The sequence below is a fragment of the Lissotriton vulgaris genome, chromosome 6 (assembly GCF_964263255.1).
Source record: "Lissotriton vulgaris chromosome 6, aLisVul1.2, whole genome shotgun sequence".
NCBI lineage: Eukaryota > Metazoa > Chordata > Amphibia > Caudata > Salamandridae > Lissotriton > Lissotriton vulgaris.
Window position 1 is genome coordinate 1,495,938,911 of NC_141694.1, and position 22,915 is coordinate 1,495,961,825.

Here is a 22,915-nt window from a genome sequence, read left to right on the forward strand (position 1 = left end):
TCTGTTACCCCCTGAAAGCTTAAGTTTCTTAGCCAGGTATCTAGGCGTGTTATGGTGGACCGCTTTGTGTGTAATGCAGGCCATCTTCATTTGGATTCTGGCCTCGTAAGGTAGCCAGTTTAGTGCTTTCAGGTGCGGGGAAATGTGATCGAATTTTCTCGTTCCCGTAATGAGTCTAGCCGCTGCGTTGAGGCAGGCTTTTAGTGGTGCTGTGGCTGTTTTCGGGAGACCCGCTAATGTGGTGCAGCCGTATTCGATCCTCGAGATGACTAGTGATTGGATAGCCAGTTTTAGATCCGACTCGGAGATAAAGGGTTTCACTTTCCTTAAGTAATTCAAATGGAAGCGGGCGCTCTTGGCCATTGCGTTAACATGATCTTTCATGTCGAGGTTTTCGTCTAGTATAATTCCAAGTGATTTGACTGAATTAACTAGGGTCGGGGTACAATTTAGCGCCGTCACCAGTTTGGACCATTCTTTAACTTCAGATTGGCTCTTTGTCGGTGAAATTAGCAAGAATTCTGTTTTCTGGGAATTCAGTTTCAGATGGTTTATTGTTAACCATCGCAAAGCTCTCTTTAGTGTTCTGTTCATTAGGTCGATGTCCTCAAGGGAGGCTATTTTTATGTATAGTTGCGTGTCGTCTGCATACATATGATAGGATACCTGTGATTCTTGAAGGATCTCCGTGAGAGGTTCAACATATAAGTTGAATAGATCTGGGGAGAGCGTTGATCCTTGTGGAACTCCGATTGCATTGGGGCTCGGGGCTGAGATTGCTTGGTTAACCAGGTATCGTTGAGTCCTGTTCTGTAGGAAAGAATTGAACCATTTCAGCACGTTCCCTGACAGACCCATCCTGTCTTGTAGTCTGGTCATTAGCAATTCATGCTTTACCGTGTCAAAGGCTGATGACAGGTCTAGGAGGATCAATAAGCATGTTTGATTTCGGTCTAGGGCTTGTAGGGCGTCATCAACAATATGCAGGATCGCAGTTTCAGTGCTGTGACCAGTTCTGAATCCTGATTGGCAATCGTCAAGTAGCGAAAATTTAGCGATGTGTTGACTTAGTTGGCCCTGCACGCATTTCTCAATGAGTTTGGCCAGTAGAGGGATGTTGGTCACTGGTCGGTAGTTGTTCGGGTCAGTTGCGTCAGCCGTCGGTTTTTTGAGGATGGGCATTATCTGCCCTGTTTTTAGGCAGTCCGGGAGGGTCCCTTGTGTAAGTGAGGCATTTATTATATCGGTCCATATCGGAACTAGAGTGTGGCTGACTTCTCTTACACATTTTCCCGGTAGAGGGTCTTGGTAGTGGTTGTTTGGCTTAAGTTCCGCCAGCGTTTTGGCGATTTTTCCCTGGTCGTATAATTCAAATGTGTCCCATTTCGCCTTATTTTTTGTTTGAGGACCCTCTGCTGAGACGATGGCCTCATTTTTAGGTGGAGGAAGGGTCATAATGTTAGTTGCTGCATTTGTGAGTTCAACTTCTAGCACTTTGGATTTTTCCGTGAAGTGTGCAGAGAATTCCTTGCAGCTTATGGGTGTTTTTGTCTTCTCATGAACCGTTTTGGCCAGTTTATTCGACTGTAGTTTTAAAATCTCGAAGAGCTTTCGAGGTCTATTTAAGGCACTGTCCAATTCAGATCTGATAAATTCTTTTTGGAGTTTTTTGTTTGTTAAAAATGAATTCACAGATGAACCCAAATGGCATATAGCAGTATTTACAAATAGGCATACACTATAGGATGCAAATTCTATGCATAATCACACTCAAATCAAAGTTTGAAAGATCTAGCTCAATCCAAACGCTACTGGTCTTCCTATATGCGCATACATTCTCAATAACTACAAACAGCAACAATTGCACTTAAGACCAGCCTAATTTGCACTATTCATGACAGGGAACCCAGAATACAATGCACACTTTAAAGAAAATATAGTCATTGTCAAAGCCAGCAGGTTTGGCATTTGCTGTAAACCTTTTGGCTTTGACCCCCAAAAAATTTTTTTTTGTTTGTGAAAGTTTTTGTGTGAAGGCACAACTTGTATGAAAGCAAGCCTTTTCAAAAGCCAAAAGGTATATATTTTTATAGAGTAGCACACTTTGCACCACTAATCCATGCACTACTTATTCTGCAGAAGCACACACTGTGCAAGGGCAGAATGTTGTCAATCACAGTGGCTGAAGTGAGCTGACCCTGTGGCTCACGCTTTAGGCTGTGGGTGGGCAGAAGCGCAATGTGAATGACACTACAGCAAACCAATGGATCAAGACGGCTGACTGATATCCCTGTACGTATGTACAGTATATATGTATTGTTTAAAACAAATGGTCGTCTAACCCCAGAACTAAAAATGAGACCTTGAATTTGGAAGATAATTTGTGGTTTGACTGAAATAATGCTATAAATTAAAATTGGGCGAAGTATAATCAGCACATCTTTCCTAATGCTATGAAGATATATATCTGACACAAGTTTCAAGTGAGAAGGAAACGAAGAGAGCAGCTTGACAAAAATGCAGGACATGCAAGCTTTTTGTGCCCGGCCTCATGTGGCCTGTTTTCTAGGTTAAACCTGTGGCAAGAGAGACTCGGGGAGCAGGGGCTTGCTCGTTATATTTAGTGTGAGTACAGCTAGAGGAAGTCAAGACATATGCTAGTGTTCACTTGATCTGGGAGTTGTGCAATGATTCATTTAGGTGCAGGGTTATTATTCACGTAATTGAAATGTAGCAACTTAATGCAGAAAGTCGCTCTCTGTGCATGCATCCAGCTCGGATCGCAAGCAGATGCCTTCGAAATGCTAAAGAAGTCTCTAATGTACGTCAAGATTGGCAACAACAGCCTAATAAAACGAAAATCAAATTTCTGCCTTGAGTGCCAGCCTAATAATCTCGTGTGTGTCCCAGTTTGTCTTTCTCTGAAAGGAGAGGGCTGGGAACAGCTGCTCGACCCTGGAGCATGCCTTTGGTCGCCATCCCTAAGATATAAGCGATTTAAACTTCGGAGACCCTTAGGTTTGTGGAAAGCTGTATAAGAGTACCAAGGCAGCCAGGTTGTTATTTGACCTCCAGGTTCATGGCAGCAGCCGGGGGACCCGACTCAAAGACTGTCAACTCCAAGAAATATTGAATTTTACAATGTTGCCAAGGTAGTTCACGTGCACGTTTCCTGCCTGTCTTTGCTGGGCTTCGCGATAAACTGTCTTGAGCCTTGTGTTTCAGTAGTATTCATTCACTTTATCTGACCCGTAATAACTTTAAACAAGCATTTCGTTAAGTTAAAGCCATTTGCTTTGCTAATGGTATTGTATAGCAAAGCAAATGGCTTTAACTTAATAAAAGGCAAGACCTATTGCATAACCACCAGAAATGTTTCTTGTTTTTTTCAACTCAGAAATCACGTAAAAACATTTGGATGAAAGGCTGTTTTATGAGTGGTTTGCCGGAGAGCTGCGAACACAGGTCAATATAGTGGGCTGGTTGAACGGTGTGTGTATCATTGCGTCACCGGCAGGCTGAAAGAACACGCAGCCCCTTTTCACTCCTCCCAGCCACGGGAGTTTAAGCCTAAGCAGCTACCGGCTGTCCCAGCTCTTCGAAAGACTCGTCTCTGAAAACAGCTGTCCTTCTGCTTATTTGAAAACGAGACTCACCAGGCTGGGGCCTCAGTCCAGACTTCGGGATCTAAAGCACAGGGGGGATATTTGCAACAGGCAGCGATAATTATCACTGACCTTGCATACCGCATCATTTTCTATCACTGGAATATTTCGCCAGGCTAGCATTGTATTAACAACGTTTAGCGCAATGGCGATGAATATTCCAGCGATAGCGCCCTTTTCCATGGAACATCGCTGGTTTTTCAGCGATGTTCCGGGTTTGTTATCTTTATGGGGCCATGTGTTTCACTCCATAAAGATAACAAAGATTTTACGCCAGTAGGAAGTCAAGTCAGTCCGTCCAAGTGGGACGGACAAACAAGCATTAGAAATGCAATAGGTCTCGCAGCATTAGAGTTAGTGCTTTTAGAATTGTTAATGGGTTTTTTTGTAAATCTTTAGCATGAGGGTGAGGGTGAGTGAGGGTGAGTGAGGGTGAGGGTGAGTGAGGGTGGGTGAGTGTGAGTGTGAGTGAGGGTGAGTGGGGGTGAGTGTGGGTGAGTGTGGGTGAGTGTGGGTGAGGGTGAGGGATTGAGGGTGAGGGGTTGAGGGTGAGTGAGGGTGAGGGGTTGAGGGTGAGTGAGGGTGAGGGGTTGAGGGTGAATGAGGGTGAGGGAGGGTGAGGGGTTGAGGGGTTGAGGGTGAGTGGGGGTGAGTGAGGGTGAGGGGTTGAAGGTGAGTGAGGGTGAAGGTGAGTGAGGGTGAGTGTGGGTGAGTGTGGGTGAGTGTGGGTGAGTGTGGGTGAGTGTGGGTGAGGGATTGAGGGTGAGGGGTTGAGGGTGAGGGGTTGAGGGTGAGGGGTTGAGGGTGGGTGAGGGGTTGAGGGTGAGTGAGGGTGAGGGTGAGTGAGGGTGAGGGGTTGAGGGTGAGGGGTTGAGGGTGAGTGGGGGTGAGTGAGGGTGAGGGGTTGAGGGTGAGTGAGGGTGAGGGGTTGAGGGTGAGTGAGGATGAGGGGTTGAGGGTGGGTGAGGGTGAGTGTGAGTGAGGGTGAGTGAGGGTGAGGGTGAGTGAAGGTGGGTGAGGGTGAGGGGTTGAGGGTGATTGAGGGTGAGGCGTTGAGGGTGAGGGGTTGAGGGTGAGTGAAGGTGAGGGTGAGGGTGAGTGAGGGTGAGGGGTTGAGGGTGAGTGAGGGTGAGGGGTTGAGGGTGAGTGAGGATGAGTGAGAGTGAGGGTGAGTGAGGGGTTGAGGGTGAGGGGTTGAGGGTGAGTGAGGGTGAGGGGTTGAGGGTGAGTGAGGGTGAGGTGTTGAGGGTGAGTGAGGGTGAGGGTGAGTGAGGGTGAGGGTGAGTGAGGGTGAGGATGAGGGGTTGAGGGTGAGTGAGGGTGAGGGTAGGTGAGGGGTTGAGGGTGAGTGAGGGTGAGTGAGGGGTTGAGGGTGAGTGAGGGTGAGGGTGAGTGTGGGTGAGGGTGAGTGTGGGTGAGGGTGAGTGAGGGTGAGGGGTTGAGGGTGAGTGAGGGTGAGTGAGGGTGAGGGATTGAGGGTGAGGGGTTGAGGGTGGGTGAGGGGTTGAGGGTGAGTGAGGGTGAGGGTGAGTGAGGGTGAGGGGTTGAGGGTGAGGGGGTAGGTATTTTGGGATGCGAGGTGACACCGCCACGAGACCTTGTCATAAATGCATAAAAACATATCCCTATAAAAAGAAAACAAAACACGAGATAAACAACATCCCTTAAGGAAAGTTACGTGCTGTGAGCCGCGGGGAGGGCTGTCGGAAACACCTACGGAACTGACATTTTAGAAACGCGTGGGCTGCAGGAAGGTCCCCCGGCACCTTGCAGAACAGAGCCTGCTTGTGATTGTGAACAGTGTGTGGTCGAATCTGCCCTCCAGCGGAAGGAACGCATCACATTGTAAATGCACGCAGCAGGGGGCGTCATGATTACCAGAGTGGGCACAATAGCACCGGAATACCGCCTATGGAGGGGTGTGGGCAGTCTGATTCTATCAGGCAGCCCCCTGCAGGTGCTGCGTGGGGTGGGGCTTGAACTACAGGCCGGGGAGCTTTGTGTACTGTGCTTGTGTGACTACTTTCAGTAAAAAAAAAGGTTATTCTACTGTTTGTCCTTTAGACGATCCGGGGAGGGTAGAGGGGAGCTATTTATTAACCAAGGCGTGGGCGGGGGGTCTGGCCCTGAACCCCAGGGCCGTCCCAGTGCAGTTTGCGCATCACCTCGAATGCTGTTCATGCAGCTTCAGACCCGGAACTGGCCTGCCCCGTCTGGTCTGAGATATTGGCTCAGTCCGCTTTCTCTTTACAAGTGGTAACAAGAAAGGGTGGAGGGGGCAGGGGAGGAGGGGTCCGGGGAGGAGGGAAGGGCCAGAGGGACTTGATGGGAGTGGTGGGGGGGAGGGGGAGGGTATAGAGAGGGAGAGGAGGAGAGACAGGACAGGGGCAAAAAAAAGAAATTCAGTAAAGACATCTTCCCTATGGGCCAGCATCAATTTGCAGCCTGTAATGGCCGTTACCATGCAACATGTATCAGCAGCCACACCCTGACTAAACTGTGCTTGTCAAAAGAGGCTCATGGGAACGACTGTACTCGAAGGAGGGCATCTGTACTGTCACTATGGTTTGCAGGAGATTAGCCCTTCAAGCTATGTTTTCTGTTCCTCGAACTGGAGAACATAAAGGATATAAACACCAGGCCCATAAAATTGTATGCAGCAAAGAACAGAATCTAACCTAGCAACAGGTATCCGGCGACTGCTAGATGCACAGCAACCTAAAGGGGGGGGGGCGTTAAATCAAGCCATGGGGTGCCAATCCAGTACTGTTTATAGTCTAATTGGCAGATGTGCCGGTTGGAGGTGAAGGGTATGAGGGAAGGGTATGCCCCAGCTGCCAGGGCAAGGATGCACAGCTGGCACCAGATAAGATTCAGCACAGACAGGTGGGCACACAGGCTGTCACACTTCTAAGCAAATTTTAGAGTGGCGAAAAGTGTAAATAAAGGCTGACCAGGAACTGTACACAGTTACATTTGAGGAAGCAAGGTGATTAGTGCCTAGCACCTCTGATCACGTCCCCTGAGCAAAGGCTCATACGTACACGCTCAGCCGAATCTGGCTAAATGGATTTAATTTAACCATGCCTGCCAACTAAGTCTTAAAAAAAACCAACAACAAAAACACACACTTCATCACCACCTGCCCAAGATGCCCATTTGCTACAAATACGAGGATGCTTCAAGGCTTCGGGGGAAGTTTACTTCACTAGAACCAAGGATGAATGAGCAGTTACAGATCAAAACCATTAGCTCTTAACAACGATGGCCGAAGTACTGACCTGTAGGCCCTGGTCCAACGTTGCACGTAAAGGTCCTATTTGTTTACTTACTGAAACACCGGGAAGGACCAAAATGCCAACATGCAGCAGATACTCTATTAGAAAAAAAGTCACTGCACATATGGGCAGGCTGGCACGAGCTGAATTTAAAGAGTGCTTGGATGTAGCAATCGGGGCGGGGGGTCAGGCTAGTGAAGAAAAAACAAGCCTTTCACCGTAACACGGCGGGCAGGGGAGGGGGCGGGCAGGGGAGGGGGCGGAGAGGGGAGAGGTGTGACACGGCAGGCAGGCAGGGGAGGAGAGTAGAAGGAGGAGGGGGGAGGAGCTGTATGTGTGAGTGCTCCCGAACAGGACAGGAGGCTTGTAGGAGTCTGAGGGAGCATGTAGACAGCACAGGGCCGAAAGGAGACGTGCATGTATGTGTTTTTAAGAGCAGTAAGTGTCAAATGAAACAAGCAGCATGTGCATGCCGGTAGGGGCAGGTAAGGAGAAAAGGGCAGAGGGTTTGCGTCTGGTGTGCGCGCGCACATGAAGGGGTAGGTGCAGGCAGGCAGGCCTGTGAGTGTGAGTTCAGCGGGAACACGACAGAAAGGCTATCATATTGGAAAAGGAGCAGTCAACACAGGCAGGTACACAGAAACGGGTGCGTGTGTCTTTGGCAATAGACAGAGGTAACAGGACATGCAACATACGTGTGCATATAATGGTAGGTTCAGAGATAAAGAGGTATCAATTCAGACGAGAAACGACTGCATGTGTGGACAGTGAGAGTAGAGACAGACAGGCAAACAGAAATGTGTATGTGTGTGTCTATTTAGTAGCAGACAGATGTAACAGAACAGGCACGTGTGCGTGTACAGGGACCACGGATAGACACGCTGCCCGTGTTTGTGTGATGGGGCAGACTCAACAGAGAGGCCACGCGTGTGTGCTGACAGGAAGCAGTTGATATAGGCATGTGCGCGTCTACATAGACGGGAAAATGTGTGTGTGTGTACACGCGCGCGCAAAAAAGGGGCAGCGTGAGAGACATGCAGTATCTGTGCCTTGGAGTGGAGACAGGCATCACAAACAACCAAACAGAAATGTAAAAATGTGCGCGAGACAAGAGTGCACATATGCGTATCGGTGCAGGCAGCGAAAGTGTACACTTGTGAGCAGTAGGGGCTTGTTTGTAACTTTCAGGGGCGACAGAAGTAAGACACGCAAACAGAGAGTACATATGTGCACGGAGAAGAGACAGACAAGGAAGAATCTGGACAGACAGCACGGACTTCGGTGCAGTGCCATGTGCTATACAGAGCAGCCAACAGAGCAGAGCAGCATTGAGCTTAAAAGTCACGGGCACTGCAAGGAATCGCCACGATTCCTTGCAGTGTGGATAAAGAGTAGATAAGTCGCAATACTCTCGCCTTGCTCGATGCGCATGCGCATCGACAGGCGAGACCTAAAAAGAGAAAAGTGTACGTCACAGCAATCTCTTTCCCAATGGCAGGCCACTGTTTAGCATGAACGGTGATGCCGACCAATGGGAAAGAGGGGCGGGCTTAAAGCCCGCTAGTGAATCTCCCTCAATCTCATTAGATCTCGCAAGCGAGACGCAGGTTTCGACCTAAAAATGCCTGCCTGCTGGTGAACTGCTGACGGACTCCTGAGGCTTCCTTCCAGAAAGTTCCACCACCAGAGATTGCAGACACGCGCGGGAAGCAGTGTGAGGTCGAGTCTGCGCAGACTCGAATCCTCTGCTTCCTGCCTGGCACACCCCTTTATTTATTTATTTATTTATTTTAACAGTTTTATATAGTACTAGCTGGACCCAAGAGTATCAGAGCGCTTTACAGGATTTGGTTAAACATAGAGATAGTCCAAACTTAGGGGCCGATTATGATGGCGGACGGACCAGAGTCCGTCCGCCACTATAGAGTAGGAGGTAACCTCCGCATGGCCTGCGGAGTTCCCTCCTGTGCAATTAGGATGTGACCGCCACCCTGGCGGTCACAACTTCTATTTTTACCATTGCTGCGGGTGCGGCTTCAAGCTGCATCCGCCGCAATGGTAAAAATGCATGCATTGCATTTGTATGCAGAAAGCAGCAGGCACAGTGCGGTGCCTGCCGATTTCTGCATACAAATGCAGGGGGGTACCATAGGTACCCCCATGTGCACCCCCACCCCTCCTTCACCCAGGGGGCCCTCAACGGGCCCCCGCAGTGAAGTTACACATGCTTTTCCACGGCGGAAAAGCCGCTGCGGAAAAGCATGTTTCACAGCCCATCCTAATCTGGCTGACGGTGTCTGAGAGACACCGTCACCATATTAGAGCTTTTCCGCCGCGGTTGTCAGCCAACCACGGCGGAAAAGCTGCGGACGGAAACCAGGACCCACCAGCCATCTTAATGTGACGGTGGGTCCACAGAGGATTTTCCGCATCCTCCGGGCCGGCGGTGGCTTTCGCCGGCCCGGAGGATGCGGAAAATCCTCCATCGTTTTAGGCCCCTAAGTACAATTGATATAATAAGGTAAGGCAGTTGAATTTTAAGAATGATTTAAGTTCAGAAGTTCAAAAGCAAGTAGCAAATTGAAGATAGTAGATCAGGAAGATTGAGAGGAATTATATAGTATGTCAGTAGATGGAAAAGGCGAGAGGTTTAGAAACCTTAGTGGAAGGGAGGGATGAGGTGAATTATAGGTAGAGGGGGGCCTGTTTAAGCGGTGCATAGTGGTGGAGTTCATGGCCAGAGACAGTAAGTATAATTAAGAACCCTAATATTTGTTGAGAAGGAGCAACTTTCCCAACTCGTCACAGGGTGGGTCCGACCAAGCCATGTAATGAGTTGGGAAAGGGGTGGGTGACAGTCTCCACTCTCTGATTGATGTGGAGGGTTAGTGATACCGGGCTTAGACATAAAACGCCCAGGACTAACGTTCCTTGCACGCCATTAGGGGGTGGGGACTAGGCCCTGAAGCTAGGTCTTTGATGAGCTGATGACATCACAGCCTTCAGGGCTGTGAAGTTATCAGCCCGGCAAACACTTAGGCTTCTTTGGGCCCGCTAGGGGGAGCTGGGAGCATGCAAGGAGAGACAGTCAGTCTAGTCACATCACATACCTCCAGCCACCACGGCCACAACGAACGGCCACTGTCACATCGGCGGTATAATCCACATTTGTAAAGCGCACAATCACCCGTAAGGGTCTCTAGGCGCTGGGGGCCGTCGGGAAGATTAAGCAAGCTATTGCCCAGAGTCACATGGTGCTGGGCTAATCTGCCGCCGGCCCTGGGGATCGAACCGTGATCCCCAGATTACGGAGTCAGTCACCCTGGCCGCGGCGCCACACCTCTCCCACAGGTATGGAGACTATATTATTTTTATTTAGAAGGCATAAAAAAACGGACATTTTTTTAATTACATAAAATATGAGCATTGAGCACTTTGGTAACGGGGCAGAGCACCGACACCCTCGGGGAGAAACCGCCCCTGGTAGGAGGACAGAGGGAGGCTGTCTATCAAAATGGATAAAATTAAGAGAGTACGGCCAGCATCATGAACTCTGACCTGACTGACAAGAAAAACAAAAACAGATCACAGTGGTGAGTCAGAGAACCAGGCTCCTAATTATGCACGAGAGGGGCATGGCCAGAAGTGAAGGTGAGATAGCAACCAAGAAGTGAATAGGAGACTTCGTGAAGCACTTTCTCTGTGGCAAAGGTCAAAAGGCTCAAAAATGTACTACAGACTTTTTACACCATGAGGGGCTTGTCATGCCTCTTTAATGTTTCAAGTGACAGACGTCACCCTGTATTGCAGATGGAGCTCATGTATTTTCCAGTGCTCTGTGTTGGTGCTCTGCGATGGCTTGATGCCTGTAGAGAAGTCACCCTTGCATACAGGAAAGATTTTTGAAGGGGACACGGGCAATCCTGAACAAGCATTTGCAATGTAATAGGTCTCGCATTTACGAATACCTCAAAAATGCGAGACCCATTGCATTGCAAATGGTTGTTTGCAAAAGCACCCCATGCTGCGCTTTCAGTTTAATGGCGGCCGCGCCCCTTTCCTTAGACGCGGCTCATCTAAAGAAGGGGGTGCTGACAACATTAATGTGAAAACGCGGTATAGGCCAGTGTGGCATGCGATGCTATTAGAAAATAAAATAAAGCCTTACGAGAGAGGGGGGTGAAAAGCATTTAACAAAATAGTGCTCAGAGGCTGTAATTAAAGTCTATCGAGCAGCAACACCTGCAACAGGGAGTGTCCTCATGGGAGGTTACAAATGAAGACAAGCCAGTACTAAGGCACGACTAACAAGCCTATTAACAAATTAGAAGCCAGGATTCACCAAGGATAATAACACAAGCCAATGAAAAATATGGGCGGAGAGTGGGTGGAGCTTCAAGTCCCTAACTGAATACAGCATGCCTCGCAGAGCAGCGCAAGCGCTGCCTAGGCTTGACCTAAAAACTAGCTCCTCAGTGTCCAGGATCATTGTAGTCCCTCAGGGAAAAACACTGCACCAGGCCATCACTTTCCAATTCTAAAGATCACCCCTATGAAAGTAGTAGCTGGTCGAAAAGGAGATCACTGCTGGCAGTGAAGGAATCTGGTGCAGGACTGAAGTGCTGATTTCTGCAAGACCTACATCGAAGAGGGAGGCCACCGAGATTGCAAGGGGAGATTTCTATGAAGGCCTGCTGAAAATAATCCAGGCAGTGATGGCAAATCTCTTTTAGGGTTTCCATGAGAGACGTCGACTAGGTTCCAAACAGAGATTTCAGTCAATAATCCAGAAACTTAGTTTCAGAGGGGAGATTTCTGCGCGACCAGCAGTGAAGATAATTCTGAAGGTGATAACAACAGATAGTTGTCAAAGGCACAATTTCGATGACGAATTAATGTACAAGTTATGTCCGGGGAAGATAATGGATTCTTGGTAAGCAAATAAAATATTCAAAGAGGTAGATTGTGAGAGCTAGACACTTATAAATGCCAAAATTGCAGAATAGGAAAGTTGGAGATAGTGAAAAAAATCATGGGTTTGAATTTTCCCCATTAACTTCTATAGATGCAATGGCAATTTCAGGCGGGAGACAACTAAGTAAAGCCCATTTTCTTGTTAAAAAAAATCGGGAGTCTCCCACTTGAATCGCGCCTTTTGGCGTGTATGGGCGCTGCAAACAGATCATCCATGTCATGGCTAACTTTCTATGGACAAATATTGCGTCATCATGGAGAGAGCAACATCCCCACTTAACACTCCGACTGTAGGAGTTTAAACCTTGTATATAATTATTTATTTCGATTTGAAGCTTTCGTATTGATAGTGTTAGAGCATCACACTGTGATTATATACCAGCCATGGACTAGTTGTAAGGATAGATTCCCCTGACGAAGGGCTCGTCCCAAAATGCATTGGAATTCCAACAAAATGCATATGAATTTCAGTTGTAGTGTAATGTTCTAACACTACGAATACGAATGCTTCAAGTCAAATAAATGATGATCTATAACTGAAGAAATTGATTACAGAGTGATTACTAACAGAGGAAGATATCAAAGAATTATATATAAGGTTCAAATTCCTCCAGTCGGAGTGCAAAGTTGGGACGTTGTTCTCTCCAGGATAAGGCAACATTTCTGTATGAGTAGTTAAGTTGGGCGATACCCACCTGCTCGCAACACCATTTAAAAGAAATTAGAAACATAGTGGACCTTTTTTTGAAAATTTCCAGAAGTACGACAGTTCCATATTTTAACTTTCTATGGAGTCACAATTTCCTAGACAATTTATTAGTTAATACTAATTAGCACAACACCTGTGAGTGGACAAGAGAAGTGACAATTTTTATTTCACACTTCACCATGTCCCTTTTTTGTCCAGTTTTCCCCTGTTTTGACAGGTACCCATACTATTGGGACTACTTTGCTACTACAATCAACTTTCTTAAACTAGATGTTCCTTTTTAGGATCTTCTAAATGTTGGGTAGCTGTGAGTAGTGATTAGCATTCTAAGACCCACTTGCCATGGCTGTGCGCACATGACACCACGAATAGGATGGCAGCTGCCATTAAGTGGAACACAGACCTTTGCCACCACCATTTGGTGCTTCACCCCTGCTTGCCTTGTGCTCTTTTTGCTCAGGATTTGCAGAGCCGGGACAAGACATTTGTGAAGTGGCTGACCTTTGTTCTGGGCAGAATAGATTGGCTAGTGTAAAGACTGACCTGAGGCAGAAGGTAAGTTCAAAGTTTTTATTGTATTCAAGCCACTTACACCAGAAAGCACGTCTTCTCAGGAGCTACAGGTAACGGCAAGTGCTTCTCCAACCGTCGCCCATGCCAAGATTCTACAGAGGAACTCATAGAACCCTTGGACATAGCACGCGGCAGGAGAAGCAGTCCGAGACAAGAAGACCAAAAGGCATAGCAAACCAGAATACAGTAATTAAAATAAATGTACAACATAACACATCCCCTCTCATTGATGAATAAAAATAGTAAGGTGGGGGGGAACTAGTGTGAAACAGAACGAGGAGGAAGGCGGAACCAAAGGCTTAGTCACACACAAAGTCGAGTAACTTAGCTGGTGGTTTGAATACCCTACCATATCTGTTCACCATAGCTTCCTTCATAACAGTGCTACTAGAAAGGAAAACATTGTCAGTATCATGACTATTATGTTCAAGAGTAGCACCACTTGCACCGGGATTTTGTTGGGCATCTTCCGATAATTCCCCATTGAAGGTACTACAACTGTTCTCCCGAGTGGCCATACCATCAGGAATTCTTACCGACAGGAGACGCAATATCCGCCCTCTGTGGGTAAGAATCCCTACCGGCATTGCCATCCAGAATCCAATCATAGTTTGGGGAAAAGGGGGGACCCTGATTGAGAAATACCATGAGAGGAGGAAGCGATCCTGCCACCCCTACACAAAGACAATGAAGAAAAATGCCACATTTTACCATCACTTAAGAGGGCAGGGTTACAGAAAACTTTCATGACCTCCATGGGCTGGAGAAGTGACTTTGCCCCTTTCTTAAGAAGTCACTTCTCCTTACCCTGACTTTGTCACCCACCTGTATGTTCACTTTTTTGCATGCATGCTTTGAGTCATAATATTTTTTGCTGCTCATTTGTGAGTGTAACAACTTCTCTTACACCTTACCAGAAGACCAACAAACTCTCTGAGGTGTGAGCTAACCCACATTGTCTTTGGTAACAGGGGTTCTGCCTCTTTACACTACAAAGGGGCTGGTTCCCGTGGACTCACAATGAGGTACACGGAAAGCCCAGAGATTGTGGATGAGTTCCTTCGTCCATGAAAGGTCGTTGTGGTTGGCTAGCTGCACGACGCCTTTCATGACACGATTGAACCTTTCGACTGCCTCATTACCCGCTGGGTGGTACAACGAAGTAGTTTTATGAGAGATACCATTCTCCCTTACAAATGTTTTGAAAATGGCAGAAATTAATTGTGGCTGGTTTGTGCTTCCAATGACTATTGGAAGCACAAACCAGCAATAATTCAGAGACGTCTTAGGTCGGAAGATGCCACCCAAGGAGCAACCATAAAACAATTGGAGTAACTATAAGCACCTTCATTATATCACACATTAAAACCAAGGTTATGCACGACTATTACACAAAGAAGTGAATTGCGGGCCATTGTCTGACACAATACATTTAGGTAGACCTTCTCTAAGAAATTACCTCCGCAAGAAACTAACAATGGTTCTCACATCGGCATTCTGTACAACTTCTACTTCCGTCCATTTAGAAAACTGGTCCACTAGCACAATGAGGAACAATTGTTCACCATGTTCCCAAATGGGACCATACATATCAATCACTAGTCTAACCCAAGGCATGCAGGGACTGGCAAGGGATTGGAGGGGTGGCCTAAGCATGTGTTGTGATTTGTCAGAATTCTCACAGGCTGAGCAATTTCTGACTCTTCTCCTGATTTCAAGATCAAATCCCGGCCACCAATACGAGTTCCTCACCCTACTTTTTGTCTTCCCTATGCCAAGATGTCCTTCATGACAGATATCAAGGAGTTTTGCACGTAAAGTGGTGGGAGGTATGACTTTACCGTTCCGAAGTATTAAGTCTCCTTCGCTGGACAATTCGCCTCTGAGTTCCCAGAAGGTGGGCAATTGTTTGAGAATAGACTTTTTCGCAGGCCAACCACCTTTCTACTTCAAGAAGTGTAGTGTCTCCCTCAAGGACTGATAACCATTTGGACTGTGATATGCAGGTAGAACGAGAATCGGCAGGATGCAGCTCTCGGACACCCTCCGAAGCAGAAGTACAGGCAGGTCTCGCCGGGCCCTCAGGACTGGAGCAGGACCGCAACAGGATGGCAACCCCTCACAACAGAACGGCAGGAGAAAAGAAGACGACCCTCGCAGGAGTGAAGAACGAGGTGAAGAATTGCAGATACGCACTTGTGGATCCATTGTGGTGTCAGGGCAGCTCGTCGCCAAAATTGTAAAGACTCACCGGAGGCAGAAGGTAAGTTCAAAGTCTTTATTGTATTCAAGCCACTGACACCAGAGAGCACGTCTTCTCAGGGGCTAGAGGTAATGGCAACTGCATCTCCAACCATCGCCCATGCCCAAGATTCTACAGTGGAAATGTAGGATGTCATAGAACCCTTGGGCATGGGCACGCGGCAGGAGAAGCAGCACGAGGCAAGAACAAGACCAAAAGGCATAGCGAACCAGAATACAGTTACCATAATAGATGTACAACATAACAGTTAGTGCTACATAAGGCCCCGCAAGTTACATGAATTGTCTAGTTTTAACACTGGAAAAAGCAGTGTGTTCAAAGCTGAATGGCAAGGCAGTATTTCTCTTTGATAATGTACTTGATCAAGGATGACCTTCTATTGTGCTTAGCTTCTGATTATAATAGATATTGTGCACACAACTTGGGGTTCACTCCTTAGTCAAATCACATGCACAGAGTCTTTATCCCACCCCCTTTGGTTACTATAAAACACTGGAGAGTGCTTTAAAGCTCACTCAAGTGCATATTCCACACTGAGTTCTTCAGGTACAAAGGATGGAAATGCTTGCATTATTAGCTCCTCACCTCAAGGTACATATCTTATACATGATGGAGTCCAATTATCCTCACTGAGAATGATGCTGTGGGAGACCGACAAATGAGACCAGAATACGGCTTTAATTTTACACACTATATCCCCTTCAATGTGTATTTCTACATCATAATCCCTATCTGGTTAGGGTGAAGAAAAATTGTGCACACTTCTGTGGAACGGGACTTGGGCAGTAGCACTTCTGGAGAGCGCATCCAAAGACACAACTGTTCAGCAGATTCTCAAAATGCATTTTGTAGGTTCACTAGTTAATAAATGCATATAGGATGAACCACAGGATGGACATGTGAATCCTGTCCTCTGATCTGTCTGTAAAACGTATCTTTTGTCATTAAGTTTTGTCCTGCATTTTGACCTCCTGTTCTGAATTTCTGTCCTGAATTTTGACCCTTCGTCCTGAATTTGTACACTCACCGTCCTGAATTTGCTTCCATTCCAGTTGGTCACCCTAGTTCAAGCCTCCTATGACTTCATCATACATGTCAACAGAACCGATTCAGGCGGGAGACTCATGAGTATACATGTCAACCCTTCCGACTTAGGCGGAAGACTCGATTTTTAAATCACCACTTTTGTGTATTGGGGCAGATTTACAATAACTGGTGCATCCCTGCATATCAGCAGGGATGCGCCAGTTATTGTGCGTCACCGCTGCGCTACCATGGATGCGCTGCATTTACAATGCGGCGCACCATGGGGCAAAAATGGACAGATGCGTGACGCATCTGCTGCCGTAATGGCGGTGCATTGCTGGAGTTGCGAAGCAAGCGCGACGCAGCTCCAGCGAGGCTCGGGGGGGTGCCCTATCCTGAAAATGCTGCGTCAATCCATACGCCTGCTTCAAGCAAGCACAGGGTTTTGACACAGCATGGCCTTAAAAGTGACTGAGTGAAATCTTGTAGATTTCACTCAGCCACTTTTAGGAGGCATTCCTGCGCCGGAACGCCCCCGCTGCGCCGGAACGCCTACATGTGGCAAAGGGCTTTACAACGTGACGCATCTCCCAGATGCGTCACGTTGTAAATACCCTGCAGCATGGCGCTGGCTTTGCGCCGCCGCTGCGTCACAAAAGTGACCCAACGACTGCGTAAAAGAGGCGCAAGGGGCTTGTAAATCTGCCCCTTAGTTTTCTTCTTTTAAAAATAGCCTCAAATACAAACAGCCATGGGAAAATTAAATTCCAATGATGTGTTGCATTTAAGCCTTTCTCTTAATTTCTAGTACTGTCTATGTAAAGGGGTGTAAAACCTATTTTGGCTGGACTTCGTGCTACATAAGACAAACAATACATAAAAGTTTCGCTGAACTTCAAGGAGTCTCATTAATTTCCAAGCAACGTCTGTGCTTTTCAATTTGACGCCAAATCTCTCGGGAAAGAATATAAATACATTACAATGCAATCTCCGATACGTTTTCCGAAAAAATTAAATCTAAAACTAGTCTGCCTGCATCCTTGGACCTGCCCTGTTCCTAAATCCCCTACGAACGTTTCTGACTCACCTTACGCCGCAGCCACCTTTATGGCAACAAAATCCCTGCAAAGCCAGAAACGGCAGCTTCACCTGAGCACTTCCATGCTGCAGCCCGCCCCCTGCTGGAGCACCCAAGCCTCTAGCTCTCACCCAAGTTGATAGCAACAAGATCGGTTGTTACGGTATTAAGGCGTAGTGGAAAGAGAAGAAGGTGTATTGTGCAAGAGGAACGGCCATCTTTGAGTGAGGATTAAGAACGAAGTGAAGACAAAGGTACTAGAGCCAAAATATGTCTACATTAGAAAAGCACTTTGGTAAAACATTTTAATAAAAGGATATTTAAGTTGAAAAACGACTCAATAAAACAAGACTCGTCATGAATACCTTACAGCTTTTTAAATAGCTTTGTCTACGTTAATTACACATGCAATACAAGTATTTATTACTTTGTGAGTCTTACTTGTTCAAGAAATCGACCTACTTTTATATCCCCTAGTTATGTACATACTGGTGCGGGGAGTTCGAAAAAGTCGATTTATTGACCTATTCAGTTTTGTATAACTGTCAAGGTTTCAGATGGCAATGTGTGACATTTTTATAATTTCAGTATAATCAGAAGTGATATTTCAACGACTACCAGCGACACAGTCTTGGGAGCAAAATCAAGCAATGAAGATGAGGGAAACATATAAACTATCAGAATACACCCATTTGAGCAATGAGAAACTCTAAGAATATCTTAAAACTGCTGCAAAGCAACTCTTATAGCAGTTTTAAGATATTCTTTGAGTTTCTCATTGCTCTTAAAATCACCTACTAAACCAGGTATGCACCCATCTGGGATTCCCCTGGAACACCGGAATGCCTTAAGGACAAGCTAGCAAAACCCCTGAAAAAACCAGCATCTCAAGGTGGGGCGAGCCAAAGACGCTGAACTTGGTTATAGACTGGGAAGTGTTATGCGAAAGAGCAGATGGCGAAATCTTACGATTTAAGTACTATCAATTAACAAGCTGGGTCAAGAACTTAAAGGATAGCCAGCACGGAACTGGGGAAGAGAAAGAAGTGCTCCAGAGAAACAAAATCATCAAAAAAGAAATAGCGTACTGGTATTGGGCACTGATACAGGAAGGGGAGGAAGACGACAAAATTCCAGGAGAGACTTGGGGAAGAGGCTGCCGAGCTGGATATCCAACAGAGATGGCAAGTATCTATGGCTACTTGTTGGAAAATTGTGAAATCTGCACCCTTAAGAAGGAACCACTTATTCACTATCCACAGAGCTTATTGGACCCCAAAGGCTGTCAAAATTCAAAGGCCAAGGAGAGAGAAGTTGTCCCAAATTCGGAGAGAAGGGTGCAGATGATCTACACATGTTTCGGCAGTGTCCCCAGCTCGAGCAATTCTGGAAAGAGGTGGGGAAGACCTTGTCCTCACTACTGGGACGGCAGATGGAGGTGAGTATAGACTTGGTTATTTTTGGGATACGTCAAACCAATGAAGCAACACTTAAGTTAAGTAAAGATCAGGAGAAAATCCTCTTCTTTCTGATAGTATTAGGTAGGAGAGAACTATGCGTGGGTGACAAGTATACCTCCAACACATAAAGAATAGCTAGCTTCAGCACAAAGAATACATAAATTGGACACAAGTGGGCACAGGGGGAAGCAAAATAAATTCTGGGATATCTGGGAAAACCATATTCCGACAAGTTAAAGTGATTACTGGCATTGCACAGTCCAATGATTAAGCAATGCAATAAAGCCTTAAAGTGGATGCTTGAAAAAAGTAGTCAAAATGACTATCTCAACCCAGAAACGAGTTGCATTGGAAACAGACAGAAAGGGGTCCAAGCCTTGAAAGAAACCTCTCTGTGTATAAGTCATGTTTACCAAGGAGAAATCCCGCAAGGTCGGCATAGAAGGGAAACGGGACCCCGACACCTCCAGTTCCAAAATATTGCTGAATGAGGACAAAAAAAAAAAAGACTGCTGCACAGCACCAGAATTGGAAGGGCCCTAACCAGAGACAGATTGCAGACAGGCACTGCAGCTGCTCAGAAGACAATATCATTGATCGGATCATTCATGAACGCGCTATAGCCTAAAAAGAAAAGTTTATAGCATAGCAAGGGCAACTAAGAGATTATATCGTCACTCAGCCGCAGGCACTTACTTCTTTGTGAGCCTGGCGAGCCCTGTATTTCACAAATGCATACATGCCAATAGACCCGATTCAGGCGGGAGACTACCGATTTTTCAAGCCAAAAGCTACAGCACAAAATAAATGAAAGAATTAGACATAGTATTTTTTAATGTGTGTCAAAGTTTAACAATCAGCGAAATGTTGTGAAGACACTACAAATTCAATGGCTGCTTCAGCGCCACTCTGCCAGAAAAATATGAGGGAGACCTCGCAAGTGTTATGGGCAAACACAGCACTTTAGGCCATCTACAGCAAGCAAAAAATGTCTGATAATCAGTTCCCTCTTACCAGTCATCTCTAACAAGTTTGACCACCATAGGATCTGCTTAAGTCCCTGTAACACTTTTAAACATGCTGCACTATGTGTTTGAGTTAAAAAGGCGTCAGAGTACCATGCATTGAGCTGAAAAGCTTGAAGCTTTACTGAAACTAAGAACAGTCTGCTCACTTTAAAACAGGCTTAAACGTACGGCCTCCGTGGCTGCAGTGGCGTGGTCTCAGAAAATTAATGCAGTCAGCTATGTCCAGTCTGCAGTAAGCTACGGTAACAACAGCTCCATCCAGGCTGCTTAAAATTAATCTACAGAGTATCAAATTAATACATTACCTCTAATACTACTGACACGTAGAGACATAGCACAGTGTGCACACCACTCAACATGCAGGCCCCAATGACAAAGACCTTCTCTTCTCACCTGCCTAGAGTTGCCGGGTGGGCTAGCAGAAATACAATTAAAACACAAAGGGGGATATTCACAAGGAATTATCTCCGATTTATCCCCACCTTAACGCATTAAAAGTGGAGACAGATTTAACACCCCATCACAAGTTGGTGCAAACTGCAGACATCGCCAGTATTCCTGCGAAAACTGCCCCAAAATGTATCTCCACGGTGAACATCCCCAACTAACCCTAATGAGATGTAGAGTAGGAGTTCCAGTGCAAAAACACACAGAAAAAAATACAACACCACTTTCACAACGAACTGCCTGATCTGCAAAGCAAACCAAAAACAGGCGATAAGCTGCTGTAGCACCAGGGAATTAACAACAGCCTTTTGCTGGTGTTAGCAGGACGACTACCAGCAGCATAAAAGGGAGGCCAGCCAAGAGCCTAGACAGGTGGGCACACTGTGGAACTTGCAGCCTGTCCAGGGCCACCATCCCTGTGGGGCGTGTTCTGTTTGTCCTCAAACCTGCAAATCAACTATCATAGACATTGGGACAAACAGACCGTGGACTCAAACTAGGTTCACTAATTGCAATAGCAGCAACCTCATTTATTTGATAACATGCCCTTGCCAACTTTGATATGTCGGCATGACGACGAGGAAAGTAAGAACAAGGATACAAGAGCATAAGAGCACAGTGCGATGCCGCAAACAAGCAACCCGCCTCACTGCACATTTCTTGGAGGTGGGACATGGCCCAGATGAGTTTCACTGGACCGTCTTGGAACAACCACAAATTCCTCAGCACTGCCCGACATCGGTCGGTTTCTCTTCAAGATTGAACAAAAGTGGGTGTATAGACTGAATAGCGATAAGGCAGGGCTGAATGAGCCAATACCATGGATGTCCCTCTAAGTAACTGATTGCACTCACTGAGTTAACATATAGCCCTGACATTTAATCATGTGCTGCTCTTTAATTTACTATAAGGCTCTCCCTCATGTACATCTAAACATTTTCTCCAGTGTACATTAAAATGACGATCGATATGACTACTATCAATACACATGAGAACTCTTGTATTGTACTTTAGGTGCAGAGATATCATGCAGACATTGATAACAACCTCCCATGACGGGGAGTGGAATCAACTAGCTAGCTGTCTCGAGCTTCACAAACAATGCTGGCATTTTGTGCTCTGGCCTTCTTAGCCGCTTGAGGAATTGTGGTTTCTTCAATAACCACGTTGCATAATAATAGTAAACAGCCATAAATTGCGTGCATTTCGGCCAGATAATTTTTGTAATTTTTGTATTTCAAGCTGTAGGAAATTAAAATATAAATACTGAGCCCCAGCGTGTGCATTTCGGCCAGGTAATCTTTGTGTTTCAAGCTTTAGGAAATTATAATACACATACTGAGCTCCAGCGCTTTATTTTCGAAATAACTACAAATTTACATGCTTTGAACTACATCTCCCGACATGCCAATTAATCACGTGACCGCTGCCGATCACGTGGTTTCACATTTGGAAACAATCGCATAAACACGACGTTTGCTTGAGGGCCGGTGCCCCCCCAGACAGCTCGGACGACTGTCGGGAGACATCGACGGACAGGTAAGCCGCGTATTGCCTGCATGCCCCTAATAAGCATGGTTGTGTCCTTTTGGTGAGCATGACGGCGATTTTTCAGCTTAGCGCATGTTTACCATTTTCAACAGCGTAGCGCTTACAAGATGGGTTGTGTGCTCGAGACCGGAATGCTTCAGACACGCTGGGTTGTGTTCGTTTCTGTACAAAAAAGCATGACGGCGAGTTTACAATTACCAACAGCTTAGCGCATGACTGCGAGTTTACAATTACCAACAGCTTAGCGCGAGCCTATGCTTTCAAATATTGCAGCGCAAGCATGATAACTTGGATGCTCGAGACTGTCAAAACGAGCACGACCTAAATGGCGCAGTGCATATTTACCACCTTAAATAGCAAATATAATTGCAATAGATGACATTTGGAACGCAATGGGCGGGAATTTCACGGTCTTGTCATTGTTGTGCCTGTTATACAAGAAAGATTACATGTCATGTATACGATCGCCTCCTGGCAATCCGTACTAGATATCTTCTACTGACAAATAGCTATAACATACTGGTCCCCATTTGAGTCTGTGGGATGGGTAGAAGCATTGATTGTTCATTACAAATCCATATACAGATCTATGGTTGTCCTCACTGAGCCTTGATTGTCTCTCTTATAATTCAATCTTTCAAATGTAGAGCGGTGCTCCTCATACCTGAGCCGCAGCCAGGTGGGGTGATGATTTAGAAAAGGGGGTGGTGATGAACAGAGTGTCTGAGTTAAACAGACCACTCTTACCCAGTCCAAAGATCAGGGCTTGATCCATCACCGTTATTTATCTCACTGCCCCATCCCAGCTCAGAACCTGGCTATATGCAAATCAGTCTGTCCCTGGCCCAGTGCATCATGGGAAC

The 22,915-nt window shown here is 46.4% G+C and overlaps 1 protein-coding gene across 2 annotated transcripts in view; it reads right to left on the reverse strand.

Moving 5' to 3' along the window:
• The window catches only part of CLHC1 (clathrin heavy chain linker domain containing 1), a 328,255-nt gene extending 310,553 nt beyond the window's left edge, over positions 1-17,702 (reverse strand). For both annotated transcript variants that reach the window (XM_086927653.1, XM_086927652.1), the window contains exon 1: positions 17,576-17,702. The gene's annotated coding sequence lies outside the window, so the exon portion shown is untranslated. The remainder of the gene's footprint in view (positions 1-17,575) is intronic.
• Positions 17,703-22,915: the final 5,213 nt, after the last annotated feature.